Below are 18,636 nucleotides of genomic sequence, written 5' to 3'. Positions count from 1 at the left end.
TAGAAGCAGTGTCAGAGGAAGAAAGCCAGGTTTCAGTAATTGCTAGAAGATTGAAAGCGTTAGAAACAAACAGGTCGTGAACAGTTGTAAGTTTGTTACAGACAGAGTGTGCATTCCAGAGGGCACAAGAAAAGAGAGGTGATAAGCGCTGTGGGTTAATGGAGATGAGATTGTTGGGATCGCGTGACCTTGAGTTTGTATTGTGGGGGACTGAGCGAGAGTGTATGAGTGTGGTGATTGCTGCAGGGCCAGGGTTAGGAGAGATATCACCAGAAGCAAGCAGTAGTAGCAGTGAGAGTGACAGAAGGTGAGAGTGAGACTTGTAGGAGCGGGTATGACTACACACAGGAGAGTTAGATGGGGAAGTATTGCTAAGGAAACAGAGTAGTTCATGAGAGGACAGCATAGGGGATGAGAAGAGGGAGGGAGAGATAAGGATAGTGAGGGGATTATTGATGCTATAAGGGCATGCAGTGAGTTTTAGGAAGATGGCAGACAGAAAGATCAGAAAGGACATAAAGAGCATTGTGCAGGTGAATAGTTAGTAAGGATTGCCTGTTAGTGGGGTCTGCAGTTTCCCCTCCAGTTTCTTAACTCGGCCACTTATAATTCAGAGCCGAGGCCTCAGAGCCAGCTCTCAGCTGTATATAGTAATAAAATTAGGGTTGGAATGATTTGATTCAAGGCAGCTGTGTTACAAGTAGACTAGTTAGGTAGACTGGAGTTACACACTTGTAAATTAGATGGGGAGGTGAGCAAATGGCTGGGGGATGCACACAGAAATTATACAATGGAGCTGATAACAATTATACAGAAAAAGTAATAAATTCAGACATCAGAGGAAATGCATACCAGTATATTGAAAAAACATTAAAGGGACGTGGGATAACAACCAGGGCAAGGAATGCAGAGAAGGAAATGCATACCAGTATATTGAAAAAACATTAAAGGGACGTGTGATAACAACCAGGGCAAGACATGCAGAGAAGGAAATGCATACCAGTATATTAAAAAAAACATTAAGGCGACGTGGGATAACAACCAGGGCAAGAAATGCAGAGAAGGAAATGCATACCTGTGGAGAGATGAGGTGATGAATAGTAAGAACAATACTTCATGTTGTTAGTAGAGCATTCTAGATGATAGCATTATGGATTTAACTCCAGTTCTTAACTCGGCCTTAACTAGTAGCAATGTTTGCAACAATCTATAAAATTGCTACAAACATTTTAGCATTCTATGGCAGAAGTGTTTGCAACAGATACTTGCACACACCTGAAGTCCTATGAGCCTACCTATGTTTACTCTTCAACAAAGCATACCAAAAGAATAAAGTAAGTTGGAAAGTTTTTTTTTTTAAATGTCATGTTTTATCTTGACCTTAAAAGTTAAATTTTGTCTTTACTGCCCCATAACCTTTATTTTGTCAAACCACCACCTATACTTAAAATATTAATACTCAGTAGAAATGCTATGTAAACAAGAGGCAAGATGCAGCAATCAAATTCCCAGTAGACAGTGGAGGAGCTAGTTAATAATATTTCCCATTTAAATTTCCCTCTCTCTTTCTCTATTGTGTAAAAACATTCATAAGATAAGGAGACATTAATGTATAGAGATATTGGTAAGACTATGATGTCTGCTATTCCTGCAGGCTTAGTCCATTTATTTGGGCATGTTCTTGAGAGCAATTGATTGAGTCTTTAATCATCAAAAATAAATCTAAAGGAGCAGTTAACCATACATTTTAATAACCTGCAGATATTATAACAAGTCAGTCATTGGGAACACATTAATTTTACAGTACCATGGCCCTTTAAGGCATTGTGTGCATGACGGCCACGTCATCATCTGCACTTAACCTTTTAAAGCCGTTATGCCGTTCCATTCCGTCATAATTAGACTGGGCTTTAAAGCCGTTATGACGGAATGGAACGTCATAACTAACGGCTGTCCTGAAGCCTTCTGTGCTTCAGGGATTTAATCGCGGTCTGGAGGGCGTTCCTAGGATTGTAGGGACGCCCCCCAGATGCGATCCAATAATTGAAATCTCGCGATCGTATGCACGATCGCGTAGTTTCAATTTGTCTACATCGGAACAGTTGTTCCGATGTAGGCACTTTAACCCTGTCACGAAAGGGTTAAATGGTTAAGCACTATATGGCAGCTGTGTTTGTAACAATTGTAACAATATTATACATATCATATACAAAACACATACATGCTCCTGAGCCTGCCTAGATAAGCTGTCACAAAAATAAGTTACCTTTCAACAAATGATACCAGGACAAAGAGGTTAAAGGGGCCTTAAACTACCGGGTACAGCTACAGTAGCATGGTAAATACTCATCATGCTATTGTTTTTCCTCCTGTGTGTGCAACTCTCTTCAAAATAATTCTCTTATTTTGACCCTTCAAAAGTGCCGGTTATGGAAGCTCTGTATCTTCACACAGGGTGCTGCCATCTTTGAATTTAAAGGGACATGAAACCCAAAAATGTTATTTTATGGTTCAGATAGAGCATACAATTTTAAAAAAACTTTCCAGTTTACTTTTGTCTGATTTTCGTTGTTCTCTTGGTATCCTTTATTGGGAGGCTTGGGAGCTAGCTGCTGATTGGTGGCTGCACATATATACCTCTTACCATTGGCTTACCAATGTGCTCAGCTATCTCCCAGTAGTGCATTGCTGCTCATTCAATAGAGGGATACCAAGAGAATTAAGACAAATTGATAATTTATTTAAATTGGAATGTTGTTGATAATTTTCTGCTCTTTTTAAATCATGAAAGAACAAATTTGTGTACCTCGTGACATAAGCGGTGTTGTCTTCTTGACAAGCCGTATTATACTCTTTAGCGTGCACAATACAGAGTGGGAGCTGTACATTTTTGTAGTGGCTGCCTATCTCTATATTAATCCTGGGAGATTTTTATATATGTTATGTAATGTTAAATTGTGTAAAAAAAAACACCTGCAGAAATGTAACTCTCCTGCTTTATATTATGCAAGCTAATTCAAAGTGCAAGGTACAGCTGTCAGAAAGCCAGCAATGTCACTAATCTATGAAATGTCATTGCTTTTGTCTCAGAATGCAATAATATGCACATTACAAGATGGTGGTGCTCAGTATAAAATGCAGAGCTATACCAACTGGCTTCTGTAATGAGTTAAAATAAGAAAACAACTTTAAAGAGAGCTGCAGGTACGTGAGGGAAAACAATAGAATTGCGAGAAGCAATCATCCTACTGCAGTTTAAAGGGACAGTGTACACCAATTTTCAAAACTTACTTCAAAGGTCCAGTTTAGCACTGTTGATGAGGTTAGGCTGGGACGCCGGGTGAAATGGACTAGGAAAGGAGGAAGAGCAGACATTATTCCTTCCCCTGCATATGAAAAGACAGATTACGAACAATAGTAGCAAGAATCTGTAGACCTGGGTCTATATCTAAAACTTTGGGGCTTGGTTAGGAGTCTGAAAATCAGCACAATGTTATTAAAAATAAGCAAAACTATACATTGCTACAAAAACACCCCCAGATGGGCTATATAAATGGATAATCTACAAAACATTGTTATTTTTTAATCATAGATTCTATTTAAATCAAGTTTCACTTTGAGTTCCATGTCTAATTTTGTGTAGCAAAATAAAGTAAGGTAATTGCTTCAGTAATGTTACAAAAATGTATTTTAATACATTAAAAATAGGGTTTTAACAAACTAGTATAGGGTATTGATGACAACTGTCCCAGAACTTTCAACTATGTTATCAGGCACACACACAAAAAAACCATCGGGGCTCTGGCATATATTTTATATATATTTACCTATTCTAGAGCAGTAACTCTTTCTACTTAAAGGGACATTCCAGTCAAAATTTAAATGTGCATACTGTAGATGAATTAAATATTTGAATAGAAACAGATTTGCAATATAATTTATTGGCAAAAATGCTTCTAGTAAAAGTTATAACTGTTCTAGTGTTAGCATTTATCTCTGCGTGTGCATAAATAACTAGATATTCTCAGTGCACCAGCATTTTAAATACTGGAGCTGCTCATAAAGCCAGAGGGGCTTGTATCATGTCAGCAATTAACAAATTAGGTCATTAGATGGTACAAGCACCTTAGGCTCTCTGAGCAAGTGATGTATTTAAAATGTTGGTACACAGTGCATACTTAAAGGGACAGTCAAGTCCAAAATAATCTTTCATGATTCAAATAGGGCATGCAATTTTAAACAACTGTCCAATTTACTTTTATCACCAATTTTGCTTTGTTCTTTTGGTATTCTTAGTTGAAAGCTTAACCTAGGTAGGCTTATATGCTAATTTTTTTAGACCTTGAAGGCCGTCTCTACATTTTGAGAGTTTTTCACAACTAGAGGGCATTAGTTCATGTATGTCATAAGGATAACATTGAGCTCATGCACATGAAGTTACCAAGGAGTCAGCACCGATTGGCTAAAATGCAAGTCTGTCAAAAGAACTGAAATAAGGGGGCAGTTTGCAGAGGAATTGATACAAGGTAATTACAGAGGTAAAATGTGTATTATTATAACTGTGTTGGTTATGCAAAATTGGGGAATGGGTATTAAAGGGATTATCTATCTTTTTAAAAAACAAAAATGCTGGTGTTGACTGTCTCTTTAAATATACTTTTGAAACGGCAATAGCTTTTATTAGAAGCATTTTTGCTAATCCATGTATATTACAAAAAATGCTTCTATTCACAACTGAAATGCATCCATGTGGATTCCAATTGTAGTTGGAATGTCCCTTTAAAATACAGAGAGTGCTCATCTACATCTAGCTAATTTTATTCCAGTGTATTTGTTTCTCTTGTAAGATGTATCGAGTCCACGGATTCATCCTTTACTTGTGGGATATTCTCCTTCCCAACAGGAAGTGGCAAAGAGAGCACACAGCAGAACTGTCCATATAGCTCCCCCTCCAGCTCCACCCCCCCAGTCATTCTCTTTGCCGGCTCTAAGCAATCGGAAGTGTAAAGTGAATGTGGTTAAAAAATGTAGTTTTTATTTTCTACAAGCAAGATTTTGTTATTTTAAATGGTACCGGTGTGTACTATTTACTCTCTAGCAGAAAGGAGACAAAGATTTCTGCAGGGAGGAAGATGATTTTAGCATGTTGTAACTAAAATCCACTGCTGTTTCCACAAAGGACTGAGGAGTGCAAGAAAACTTCAGTTGGGGGGAACGGTTTGCAGGTTAGGCTGCAATAAGGTATGTTCAGTCTTTTTTTCTTCTAGACAAGACTGTGATAATGCTAGAGAAGACTGATAATATCCCCATGAGGGAAGGGTAAGCTGTATTCAGAGACTAAGTATGGAATTTCAAGCTTACATAACAGGGCTAGTTTATGCTGGTTGACACTACTTTCAAGGCAAACGTTTTTTATTGAAAATATCATTTTTTTGAGACACTTTGAAGGTTCCTTTGGTTTTCTTTCAGGGGCTGTTACCCACATGGCTAATATTAAAACACTTTGGAGTGTTTCTTTAGGCCTCACAAGCTCCGTAGTGAGGTCGGAGGTGCCTAATTTTGGGCCTTAGATGCGCAGTTATATTTGACTAGAAGTTCAGGCTGTTTCACATGGAGGGTCCTGCTGCAGTTTGAGGGCCTATAAGAAGCTTTTTCCCCACAAATCTGGTTCCTAAGGGCAGGTAGGGCCACAGCAGAGCTGTGGCAAGGTGCTGAACGTTTTTTATCCGTTTTTTTGGCTTACTGTCGATCCGGTTTGGGCATTAAGGGGTTAATCGTTTTTATTGCTAGTGGTGCAATCTTACTAATGCTTTAGGTACATACTGTAAAAATTTCGAAAAGTTTGCTGCATTTTTTCACTGTTTGGCAAAATTGTGTGCCTTTTTTATCTCTTAAAGGCACAGTAACATTTTTTTCAAAGTGTGTTTTTACTTGATTAAAGTGATTTCCAAGCCTGCTTGTTTTACTACTAGTCTGTTAAACATGTCTGACACCAAGGAAAATCCTTGTTCAATGTGTTTAGAAGCCATGTTGGAACCCCCTCTCAGAATGTGTCCCACTTGTACTGATATGTCTATACACTTTAAAGAACATATTGTTACACTTAAAAATGTGGCCCAAGATGATTCTCAGACAGAAGGTAACGAGGTTAGCCCGTCAACCTCTCCCCAAGTGTCACAACCAGTTACGCCCGCTCAAACGACGCCTAGCACCTCTAGTGCGTCTAACTCTTTTACCTTGCAAGATTTGGCGGCAGTTATGAATAATACCCTCTCAGAGTTCTTATCTAAACTGCCCGTGTTACCTGCAAAGCGTGATAGCTTTGTTTTAAGAACAGATAATGAGCATTCTGACGCTTTAGTAGCCGTATCCGATATACCCTCACAACGCTCTGAAATTGGGGTGAGGGATGTGCTGTCTGAGGGAGAAATTTCCGATTCAGGAAAGGTTTCTCCTCAGACAGATTCAGATATATTGTCTTTTAAATTTAAACTAGAACACCTCCGCTTATTGCTCAGGGAGGTATTAGTTACTCTGGATGACTGCGACCCTATGGTGGTTCCAGAGAAATTGTGTAAAATGGACAAGTACCTGGAAGTTCCTGTTTACACTGATGTGTTCCCGGTCCCTAAGAGGATTGTGGACATCGTTACTAGGGAGTGGGATAGACCAGGTATTCCCTTCGTTCCCCCTCCTGTTTTTAAGAAAATGTTCCCCATATCTGACCCTATGCGGGACTCGTGGCAGACGGTCCCTAAGGTGGAGGGGGCTATTTCTTCACTTGCTAAACGCACAACCATACCAATTGAAGACAGTTGTGCTTTCAAAGACCCTATGGATAAAAAATTAGAGGGTTTAATTAAGAAAATTTTTGTTCAACAAGGTTTTCTTCTCCAACCTATTGCGTGCGTTGTTCCTGTAACTATTGCAGCTGCTTTCTGGTTTGAGGCGCTGGAAGATGCGCTCCAGACGGAGACCTCATATGAGGACATTATGGACAGAATTAAGGCTCTTAAGTTGGCTAATTCTTTTATCACAGATGCCGCTTTCCAACTAGCTAAGTTAGCGGCAAAGAATTCAGGTTTCGCCATTTTAGCGCGCAGGGCGCTATGGCTAAAGTCCTGGTCGGCCGATGTGTCGTCAAAATCCAAACTCTTGAACATCCCTTTCAAAGGAAAGACCCTCTTCGGGCCTGAATTGAAAGAGATTATTTCAGAAATCACTGGGGGAAAAGGCCATGCTCTCCCTCAGGACAAGTCCTTCAAGATAAAGAACAAAGAAAATAATTTTCGTTCCTTTCGGAATTTCAGGAGCGGTCTCGCTTCATCCTCCCCTGCTGCAAAGCAAGAGGGTAACGCTTCCCAACCCAGGTCAGCCTGGAAACCTTACCAGGGCTGGAACAAGGGTAAACAGGCCAAGAAGCCTGCAGCTGCCTCCAAGACAGCATGAAGGGGTAGCCCCCGATCCGGGATCGGATCTAGTAGGGGCAGACTCTCTCTCTTCGCTCAGGCCTGGGCAAGAGATGTACTCGATCCCTGGGCCTTAGAGATTGTATCCCAGGGATATCTTCTAGAATTCAAGGACTCCCCTCCAAGGGGAAGGTTCCACATTTCTCGTCTGTCTACAGACCAGACAAAGAAAGAGGCATTCTTACGCTGTGTAGAAGACCTACATACAATGGGAGTGATCCACCCAGTTTCAATTGTGGAACAAGGGCTGGGTTTTTACTCAAACCTGTTTGTGGTTCCCAAGAAAGAAGGAATTTTCAGACCAATCCTGGATCTCAAAATTCTAAACAAATTCCTCAAAGTCCCATCATTCAAGATGGAGACAATTCGGACAATCTTACCAATGATCCAGGAGGGTCAATATATGACCACCGTGGATTTAAAGGATGCGTATCTGCACATTCCTATCCACAAAGATCATCACCAGTTTCTCAGGTTCACCTTTCTGGACAAGCATTACCAGTTTGTGGCTCTTCCTTTCGGGTTGGCCACTGCTCCCAGAATTTTCACAAAGGTGCTAAGGTCCCTCCTGGCGGTTCTAAGACCGCGGGGCATAGCAGTGGCGCCTTATCTAGACGACATCTTAATTCAGGCGTCGACTTTCCAAAGAGCCAAGTCTCACACGGAAATTGTATTGGCCTTTCTGAGGTCTCACGGGTGGAAGGTGAACATCAAAAAGAGTTCTCTCTCCCCCTCACAAGAGTTTCCTTCCTAGGAACTCTGATAGACTTGGTAGAAATGAAAATATTTCTGACGGAGGTCAGAAAGTTAAAACTCTTAACCACTTGCCGAGCCCTTCATTCCATTCCTCAGCCATCTGTAGCTCAATGTATGGAGACAATCGGATTAATGGTAGCGGCAATGGACATAGTCCCTTTTGCACGGATACACCTCAGACCACTGCAACTATGCATGCTCAAACAGTGGAATGGGGATTATGCAGATTTGTCTCCTCAAATACAGCTGGACCAGGGGACCAGAGATTCTCTTCTCTGGTGGTTGTCTCAGGATCATCTGTCTCAGGGAATGTGTTTCCGCAGACCAGAGTGGATCATCGTAACAACCGACACCAGTCTGTTGGGCTGGGGTGCAGTCTGGGACTCCCTGAATGCTCAGGGCTTATGGTCTCGGGAAGCTCTTCTCCCGATAAACATTCTGGAACTGAGGGCGATATTCAATGCGCTTCAGGCATGGCCTCAGCTAACTGCGGCCAAATTCATCAGATTTCAGTCGGACAACATCACTACTGTAGCTTATGTCAATCATCAAGGAGGAACAAGTAGTTTCCTAGCAATGATGGAAGTAACCAAAATAATCAGGTGGGCGGAGGATCACTCCTGCCATCTCTCAGCAATTCACATCCCAGGAGTAGACAACTGGGAGGCGGATTTTCTAAGTCGTCAGACTTTTCACCCGGGGGAGTGGGAACTCCACCCGGAGGTATTTGCCCAGCTGACTCAGCTATGGGGCACTCCAGAATTGGATCTGATGGCGTCCCGTCAGAACACCAAACTTCCTCTTTACGGGTCCAGGTCCCAGGATCCCTAGGCGGTGCTGATAGATGCTCTAGCAGCGCCTTGGTCCTTCAATCTGGCCTATGTTTTTTCACCGTTTCCTCTCCTCCCTCGTCTGGTTGCCAGAATCAAGCAGGAGAGGGCTTCGGTGATTCTGATAGTGCCTGCGTGGCCACGCAGGACCTGGTATGCAGACCTAGTGGACACGTCATCTGTCCGACCATGGACACTACCAATGAGGCAGAACCTTCTAATACAAGGTCCTTTCAAGCATCCAAATCTAATTTCTCTGCGTCTGACTGCTTGGAGATTGAACGCCTAATTCTATCAAAGCGTGGTTTCTCTGAGTCGGTTATGGATACCCTGATTCAGGCTAGAAAGCCTGTCACCAGGAAAATCTACCATAAGATTTGGCGAAAATATATTTTTCGGTGTGAATCCAAGGGTTACTCATGGAGTAAGATTAGGATTCCCAGGATATTGTCCTTTCTCCAAGAAGGATTGGAGAAAGGATTATCAGCTAGTTCCTTAAAAGGACAGATATCTGCTTTGTCTATTCTTTTACACAAACGTCTGGCAGAGGTACCAGACATTCAAGCGTTTAGTCAGGCTTTAGTCAGAATCAAGCCTGTTTATAGACCTGTGGCTCCGCCATGGAGTCTGAATTTAGTTCTTTCAGTTCTGCAAGGGGTTCCGTTTGAACCTTTACATTCCATAGATATTAAGCTTTTATCTTGGAAAGTTTTGTTTTTGGTAGCTATCTCTTCTGCTCGAAGAGTTTCAGAGCTATCTGCTTTACAGTGTGATTCACCTTACCTGGTTTTCCATGCAGATAAGGTAGTTTTGCGTACCAAACCCGGTTTTCTTCCTAAGGTTGTGTCTAATAAGAATATTAACCAGGAAATTGTTGTTCCTTCTCTGTGTCCTAATCCTTCTTCGAAGAAGGAACGTCTGTTACACAACCTTGATGTGGTTTGTGCTTTAAAGTTCTATTTACAAGCAACTAAGACAAACACCTTCATTGTTTGTTTTCTATTCTGGTAAAAGGAGAGGTCAGAAGGCGACTGCTACCTCTCTTTCCTTTTGGCTGAAAAGCATCATCCGTTTGGCCTATGAGACTGCTGGCCAGCAGCCTCCTGAAACAATTACTGCTCATTCTACCAGAGCAGTGGCTTCCAGATGGGCTTTTAAAAATGAGGCTTCTGTTGAACAGATTTGTAAGGCAGTGACTTGGTCTTCGCTGCATACTTTTTCCAAATTTTACAAATTCGATACTTTTGCTTCTTCGGGGGCTATTTTTGGGAGAAAGGTTTTACAAGCAGTGGTGCCTTCCGTTTAAGGTACCTGTCTTGTTCCCTCCCTTCATCCGTGTCCTAAAGCTTTGGTATTGGTATCCCACAAGTATAGGATGAATCCGTGGACTCGATACATCTTACAAGGGAAAACAGAATTTATGCTTACCTGATAAATTACTTTCTCTTGTGATGTATCAAGTCCACGGCCCGCCCTGGCTATTAAGTCAGGTAGCTTTTTTATTTAAACTACAGTCACCACTGCACCCTATGGTTTCTCCTTTTTCTTCCTAACCTTCGGTCGAATGACTGGGGGGTGGAGCTGGAGGGGGAGCTATATGGACAGCTCTGCTGTGTGCCCTCTTTGCCACTTCCTGTTGGGAAGGAGAATATCCCACAAGTAAAGGATGAATCCGTGGACTTGATACATCACAAGAGAAAGTAATTTATCAGGTAAGCATAAATTCTGTTTTTTGTGTGTCTAAGATATGTATTGTATTAAATAAGTATATTTATATATGTGATTCATGTATTTTACTTTAATATTTTAATATATAAATTAATATATTTTCCTTCTCCCTGCTTTTTTTTATTTATTTTTTATTTTGGGTTTAAATTTGATAATGGTAGGATTACACTTTTGTAGATTTTAAATATAATACAGAGGCTTCACTGATCAGTGGAAGAAAAAAAAATTAGTAAAAGATCAAAATGTTATTTTATTGTCAGGGGTATACCTCCAATGGTCTCAGCTGAGATGGGGCCTCAACTTCTAAGGGGCCTGCCCATCCAACCCTACAGTTTCAATATTTCTGTAGCTCCCACATTACCTTCATTTTAAATGCAATAAGAAATGACTGAAAGGGGTTTAAAGGATAGGGTGAAATCAGCTTGGTTGACAAGACAGATTATAATGTCAAAATGAAGGCAGCCAGGGGTTGGAGCAGCAACAACTGAGAGAATCCAATTTCTTATTGTCCCGGTAGTGGCTATGAGCTGAGACAGACAATCAGTGCATGAGGAGGAGGAGAAGTCTGCTTGATTGACAGGAGTACAGCTTTTACAGTGCCTGTTAGAACAAGAGGGTGGGGTAAATGGCTTGATTGATAGTTAATGCTAGGGCACAATGACAAGGGGGTTATGCAGCACACCTGCTCATCTAACAGTTGTAAGAAAGAGGCCACTGCCCTTCACTAATAAACATAAGAGAGAGAGAGAGAGAGAGAGAGAGAGAGAGAGAGAGAGAGAGAGAGAGAGAGAGAGAGAGAGAGAGAGAGAGAGAGAGAGAGAGAGAGAGAGAGAGAGAGAGAGAGAGAGAGAGAGAGAGAGAGAGAGAGAGAGAGAGAGAGAGAGAGAGAGAGAGAGAGAGAGATATAGATAGATATAGATAGATAGATATAGATAGATAGATAGATAGATAGATAGATATAGATAGATAGATATAGATAGATATAGATAGATAGATAGATAGATATAGATAGATAGATAGAGATAGATGTGGGCATATTTACTCGGAGGTCTATAAGACTTGTGCTCAGGGTGCAAAATTTTTTGGGGAAGCATATTTTGTATCCACTGGCATGGGCCCCTGTTTAAATGAATATGCTTCTCTGGTTTCTTTCATGCTAACTAGAAAATTAGTGCATATTGTTTTCATCCTCCACCAAGTAAATGGATATCTGTGCCAGGCAAAGGCGAAAAATGATATGCAGTGTTACCCTTGGCATTACGAGTAACGATGTGCACTGGTAATAAATTCATTTTCACAGACAAAGGGGAGGAGTGAACACTTCTAAGTGGGTGATCATGAAGGAATCATGCTTCCCCAGCAACCAGTGAAAGAGGTGTCTTCCCCAGGTTAAAACCCTGCATTGCTCTTGCTAAACCAGAGCACTGTGTGGGGTACTATTTTATGGTTATTAAAGCACTGCTTGCTATGTATTTTTTATTAGTCATAAAACAGTTAAATCCAAGTGTCTACGTGTTAAGGGCCCTAACGGGTTAACTACTGCTTGCTTTGAGTGTGTGATACAGATAGTATGGGGTATTATTCATGTTCTATATATGGTATTGGATATAAGAATGGTTGTTAAATAATGTGCATTATGTGGGTTAAATGGTGTATTATGTGTGTTTTACTGGTAGCAAGAAGGTAATAACAAACCTGTCAGTTGTGATAAATAAAAATAAGGTAATATTTTGTATGTGGGCACAGCAGATTTGTGTGTGCCCAGGACAGCACACAATCTAAATATGGCACAGTAAACTGTGCATTAGTATTTGAGTGACAGTACAATTGAGACGGCATATGGTTAAAAGTAAAATATGAGATTTTTTACATATGTTAAGTATATATTAGCACTAAGGGCTCAATTTATCAAGCCCCTACGGCTGCAAGTTCTCACAAGAACTTGCTCGCCGTGATTTATCAAGCAGCAGTCACCAGACCGCTGCTTCCCTAAGCTCTTCGCCATCTCTAAGGTGGCGAAATTCAATCTCCTCAGTCGATTTACAGCTCCTGCTCACGCGTGATTGGCTGTGCGCGGGCAGGGTTCAGGATTGCACGCGATCGCAAAATTGCGCTTGTGTGCAATGTTGATTACCTGCAGATAATTTCGCCCCGCCACAGGCGAGCTGAGGCGTACAGGGGTGTGTATACGTGCCCCTGTACGCCTCAGCTTTGATAAATATAGCCCTAAAGCACTGCCTAGCAAATATCTATATAAAAACAGATATGTTCCACATAGCTATGGGTTGCATTTTACATGCCCCTAATTGTCCTCAGAAGAACAGATCAGATAAAGGAAACCTAAGTTTCAGCATGGCAACGCCCATTGATTTATAGAAATCAAAGTATATTGTAGAAATTCAAATGTACACTTGTTTCCTCAATATTAAAAAAAACTAGAGTGACGCGTGGTAGCTTTTCTCTTCTTTTTTTTTCCTTTTTATTTCTAACAAATAAGGTATATAACTTAATTATATTCTCCTTTCTTAGTAGAAATAAAAAGACTATGTTATAGATAAAAATAGATATGGGGTACTAACTATTTCTGATAATAAATACAATTCTCCTCTCACTCTAGAAAGCTAAGATGATGGTTAAAGTAGAATTTAACATAGTGATAATGACATTTTTGTTTCTAACTTATGATTTAAATTGATATGTTTGAGGATGTTTGTAAAATCTATACATGTTTTGCTTTCTTTGTGTATTTATGAGAAATATGGCGCCCTGATTTCTGGAAATAATACAAATTTAACAAGTAAAAATTTTTTTTTAAAACTAATAAACTAATACATACTATTCTCAGGCTTGTAACACATTTATTGACTCAGGTTAATATACCTTTAAGTGTATATGAGGTATGTGGGTTCTACAGTAATGAATGTAGTTCCCTATTACCACCCAGCACCACCTACAACCAACACTGTTTAGGCATCTGTAGCTGTAGTAATTTTTATTAGAACATTTATAAATGCATAGATATTTGCCACTTGCCAGTAAATGCATAACGTTTTTATTTTCTCCTTTATATAATCTTAAAACACACTGATTTATTTGATATAAAAAAGAATAAAATCATGTAGACAGCATTTATATAACCAGATATTAAATGCTATTTTTTTTGCAGATTTAGTTTTTTTATGTTGCATTTGATTGGGTAATGTTTGCAGTTACTGTTTTTTTTTTCATCTACTGATTACATAAATAATATACATGATGAAATTTAGCAACTACATTTTATGTATTTTTTCATTGTAGTTTCTTTTTTTTTCTTCTTTTTTTTATTTGTGCCTAAAAGAAAGTATTTCAAAATGTTTCATATTAATTTGACGAATGGATGTTTCTGTGATGTATAATTTATTTCTTACCATAACTGTGTAAGTTAATCTGTCTCCACGAATATAGTTGTGATTTTCATCCATATCACTCATTAAAGAGACATGAAACCCAAAAAAATGTATTTCAAGATTCAGATACAGCATACAGTTTTAAGCAACTTTCTATTTTACTTCTAGTATCTAATTTGCTTCATTGTCTTGGAATCCTTTGTTGGAAAGTATACTTAGATAGGCTCAGGAGCAGGAAGCTAGCTGCTGATTGGTGGCTGTATATATATATATATATATATATACCTGCTGTAATGGTTGAATAAAGCTTTTCCACATTTTGCTATTAAGGGAGTGCATCTTACTTTCTTTTTGAACTGTACATATATACCTATTATCATTGCCGTGTCATTTTGTTCAGCAAGCTCCCAGTAGTACACTGCTGCTTCTTCAATAAATTATACCATAAAAATGAGGCAAAATTGATAACAGAAGTTAATCTGAATGTTGTTTAAAATTATAATCTTGATCTGAATCATGAAATAAAAATGTTGGGTTTAATTTCCCTTTAAGTATGACAATGGATTTAAATATGTGCATAATTGATAAATTTTCTGATGGTTTAGGATTAAACCTTTTGATTTAAAATAAGTCAACCTTTTTCATTTCAAAATATATGTTAACATGTTTAATTGATGATTTGTGTTACATTAAGGGTAGATCTTAGTACATTATAGTTTGTTGATCTTTTAAAGACGCATTAAACATATCTTGGTTTCGTGTACAAATTGTGCTTTGTTCCACTTTCCCTAGAGAAGTCAAAAAGCAAAATCCAATTAAAGGGACACTGTACCCAAAATTTTTCTTTCGTGATTCAGATTAAGCATGAAATTTTAAGCAACTTTCTAATTTACTCCTATTATAAAATTATCTTCATTCACTTGGTATCTTTATTTGAAATGCAAGAATGTAAGTTTAGATGCTGGCCCATTTTTGATGAACAACCTTGGTTGTCCTTGCTGATTGGTGGATAAATTCATCCACCAATAAAAAAAGTGCTGTCCAGAGTACTGAAACCAAAAAAAAGCTTAGATGCCTTCTTTTTCAAATAATGATAGCAAGAGAACGAAGAAAAATTGATAATAGGAGTAAATTAGAAAGTTAAAATTGCATGCTCTTTCTGAATTACACAAGAAAAAATTTGGGTTCAGTGTCCCTTTAAGCAAGTTTCCTCAACCAGCTATTGATTTGCAGCATTTGCTTTTTGGTTTCTTTAGGGAGTGTGAGACAAGCACAATTTTATATCAATGCAAGAGGTGTTCATTATCCTTTTTAACTAGTTTTACTATTCATACTAAATCAACATTGTATTTGTTTGTAATGGCTTACCCATGTAGACCAGAAGAGCTATGGGAGGTGTACTTTAAAAAAAAAAGAAAAAAAAGAAAAGTAATGTCTATTTGAGCAACATTTTTGTTATTACTTCTGTTTTGTCTTCATGAAATGTTTTTTAATAAACAAATGAGAAATTATTTTTTAAGCAGTAAGAGTGTAAATAACAACAGTAAAGATTCATTGTGTTGTCTGAAATACCACAATATAATATATACTGTATTTTAATATTTGTGCAGTGCGTGCTACTTTTGGTTAAAAACAGCTTTATAATTCAAATTAATATTTTAACATGGTGTATTGTTGCTTTTTCATATGCAGTATCTATCTATCTGAATATATTTCTATATAAAACATATCTATATAAAACATGTGATGTATGTACAGTTATTATAACTGCCTTATATGAGTACCTTATCAGTTCCTATTGATTAAAGCAAAAGGATTGTATGTGTATCTTTGTGTAAGTTTTCCATGTTCATATTAAAGGAATAGGAAAGTCTAAAAATGTAAATGAATATAAGCAGTGTAAGCAAGAAGTGAATGCATAGGACAAGTTAATGTTGCCATACAAATATTTTTTATGCAAAAATTGTTTCAGTAATAATTAAAAGCAAGAACTGCATGCTGGTCTATTAATTCGTATTAGCTGTTAGGCCGATTGTTACAGCTATATTGATGACATGCACAAAATGCTACAAGTCTTACAGAAAAGACAAGTTTATTCAATACATGATAACATGAACATATTTTATTTTTCTTTATAAATAAATAAAATAATAAAATGCCTTCTTTATGTCGACCATAGAAAATATAATGTATGTACATTGTCTCTTTAAATACAAATGTAATGCAGGAGGATATAGTGAATAAAGTGTTTCTTTATGAATATGTATTTATAAATATTTTGGTTAATTTAGTTATCTGCTAACAGTTATATTTATTTGTTATTTAACAGGTGTATGGTTTCTTAGTTGGAACATTTTAGACAAACATTTTATATTAGGAAATGTCATACACAAATTGTCTAAAACAAATTGCTAATATTATGTCTATGCCTTTAACCTAAAATCACAAACTCTGGCAAAAAAAAGAATCTGAAATTGTAACTGGAAATGTCTGATGGCAACCTAAATAAATATCTTTTAAATATGGATTTAAATAGCTTAAAATTCTATTATATATGTTTAAAATATCAAGGTTATTATTGTAATTTGTAAAGTACCAAGAGATTGTGTTAATTGAGGTTCTTATTACATTTCACAATTTAAGATTTCTTTTTGACAGATGGTCTATTTAAGGACATGATTTATTTAATAGTGGAGAAATTTTATATAAGGTATATGTCAGCTCTGTATATGCAATAGGGGTCACCTTTTAATATTCAGTAGGCATTTGCTTGACTTAATTATGTTAAGCTTTTGTTCTATTTGTTTTCAGTGTTTAACTATTAGTTGGCTGAGTTTGCTGTTAGTAGTTTACAATGTTACTTAGCAGTGTTTTTCTCTTAATTCCTTAACAAAATAATTTTGTTTTTTTTTCCACTCTAGAATTAAAATCTTAAGGAATGTATCTAAAGTATAACATTGTTTTGTATTAAACCTTTTTTTTAAATGTATATTAGTTGTAGTTGCAGACCGTTAAACTGGTCTGATTACTATAGAAATCAAGATTTAAATTTGTACTAAAATCCATCTGAAACCATGTATTCTGTTGAATATGTGTTAGTATATACAAAATAAAAAGGTTTTATATTATGCTGAGTTACTCAGCATAAATTATTAATAATTTACTCGGTAAAATCTGATTAGTTAAGAGTGATAAAATTCAGTTTAAGAGATCGAGTTATTAATATAATTGTTATCCAAAATTGTTAATTGTATTGACTCAAGCTGCCTGCAATATTATGTTAAGATGTAGACTGGCAGATTATTTGTACACAATAGTTTATAGGTTTGCAAACAGAGCGTGTTAAAGTGTAAAGTCAAACAACCATCCCTGACAATTTGTATAGGAAATAAGACCACGCAACAGGTAAAATAATCAATTGCAGATGCATGCAACACCCATCCCTGTGTGTTTTTTTTTTTGTTTGTTTGTCATTTTTAAGGGGGGTGTCGGGCATGCGCAATGTGTAATTCCAGGCTTTTTGCTATGTGCTTCTTATCCCCTGTATTGATAAGTGTCTGTGCCACTGTCACAAAGGAGGTGTCTGTCAATGCTGACATAGATAAAAACACTGCAATTCACTAAAACATGTTTCACGTGACATGGCGGAGGTTAGTTATCCTCAACAAATTAGCCTCTACTTATCCAATTGTATTTTTTTAATTCGTTAGCGTTCTCTCTTTTTTTTAAATTTATTTTAAATATTCAAAATCTCCAAAGACTGAAAGGATCCATCAGGACGGGTACTGTAGATGCTAGAATATATATTAAAGTAAGATAGTTTTGCAAGGGGGCTAGGACGCAGGTAAAGATTAGCGCGCCCATTTTTCCTAATAATAGCTTTTATTTACATATGTAATTTAAATGGAAGCGAAGCAACAGCTGAGGTAAAGGTGTTTCGAAATATCAGCACCACGTGTGATTATAAGAAAAGTTGCAATTAGTCTTATATTCAGAGCTTGAGGAGGAATACCTCAGAACGCTATATATTGGGTAACCCCGTATATATGAGGCGTTTAGATGCCTTTCTAGGTTGTACTGCTGCTGCGGTGATGAGAAAAGCGGGAATTTGTCTTAATTTGGTCACGTGTCTCGGGGTTTCCTTCGGTCAGAGACATTCCTTAAACAGTGGGTCTTGGAATTCGCAGTGACGTCACAACCCAGTCTGGAGTTGCTCACAGCCTATTGTCAATCAATGTGGTGGGCACTGTTGACCCTTTAGCAGCCAAATACTTTTAACCGAAAAAAAACCGAAAGATGAAATCTTAACATGGAATTATCATGTTATTAAATACAATGCATGTACGAGTGCATAGATTTTTTTATTTAAAAACTTGGTGTTCCTTTTTAATCGTCTAAACATAATCGATAATACGTTCCCAGTGCCCCTTACATTTGATTTTTTTTACAAGATTTCTGTGAACGTGA

This window comes from Bombina bombina, chromosome 4 (assembly GCF_027579735.1).
Source record: "Bombina bombina isolate aBomBom1 chromosome 4, aBomBom1.pri, whole genome shotgun sequence".
In the NCBI taxonomy this organism is placed as follows: Eukaryota; Metazoa; Chordata; class Amphibia; order Anura; family Bombinatoridae; genus Bombina; species Bombina bombina.
This window is presented reverse-complemented; position numbering follows the sequence as displayed.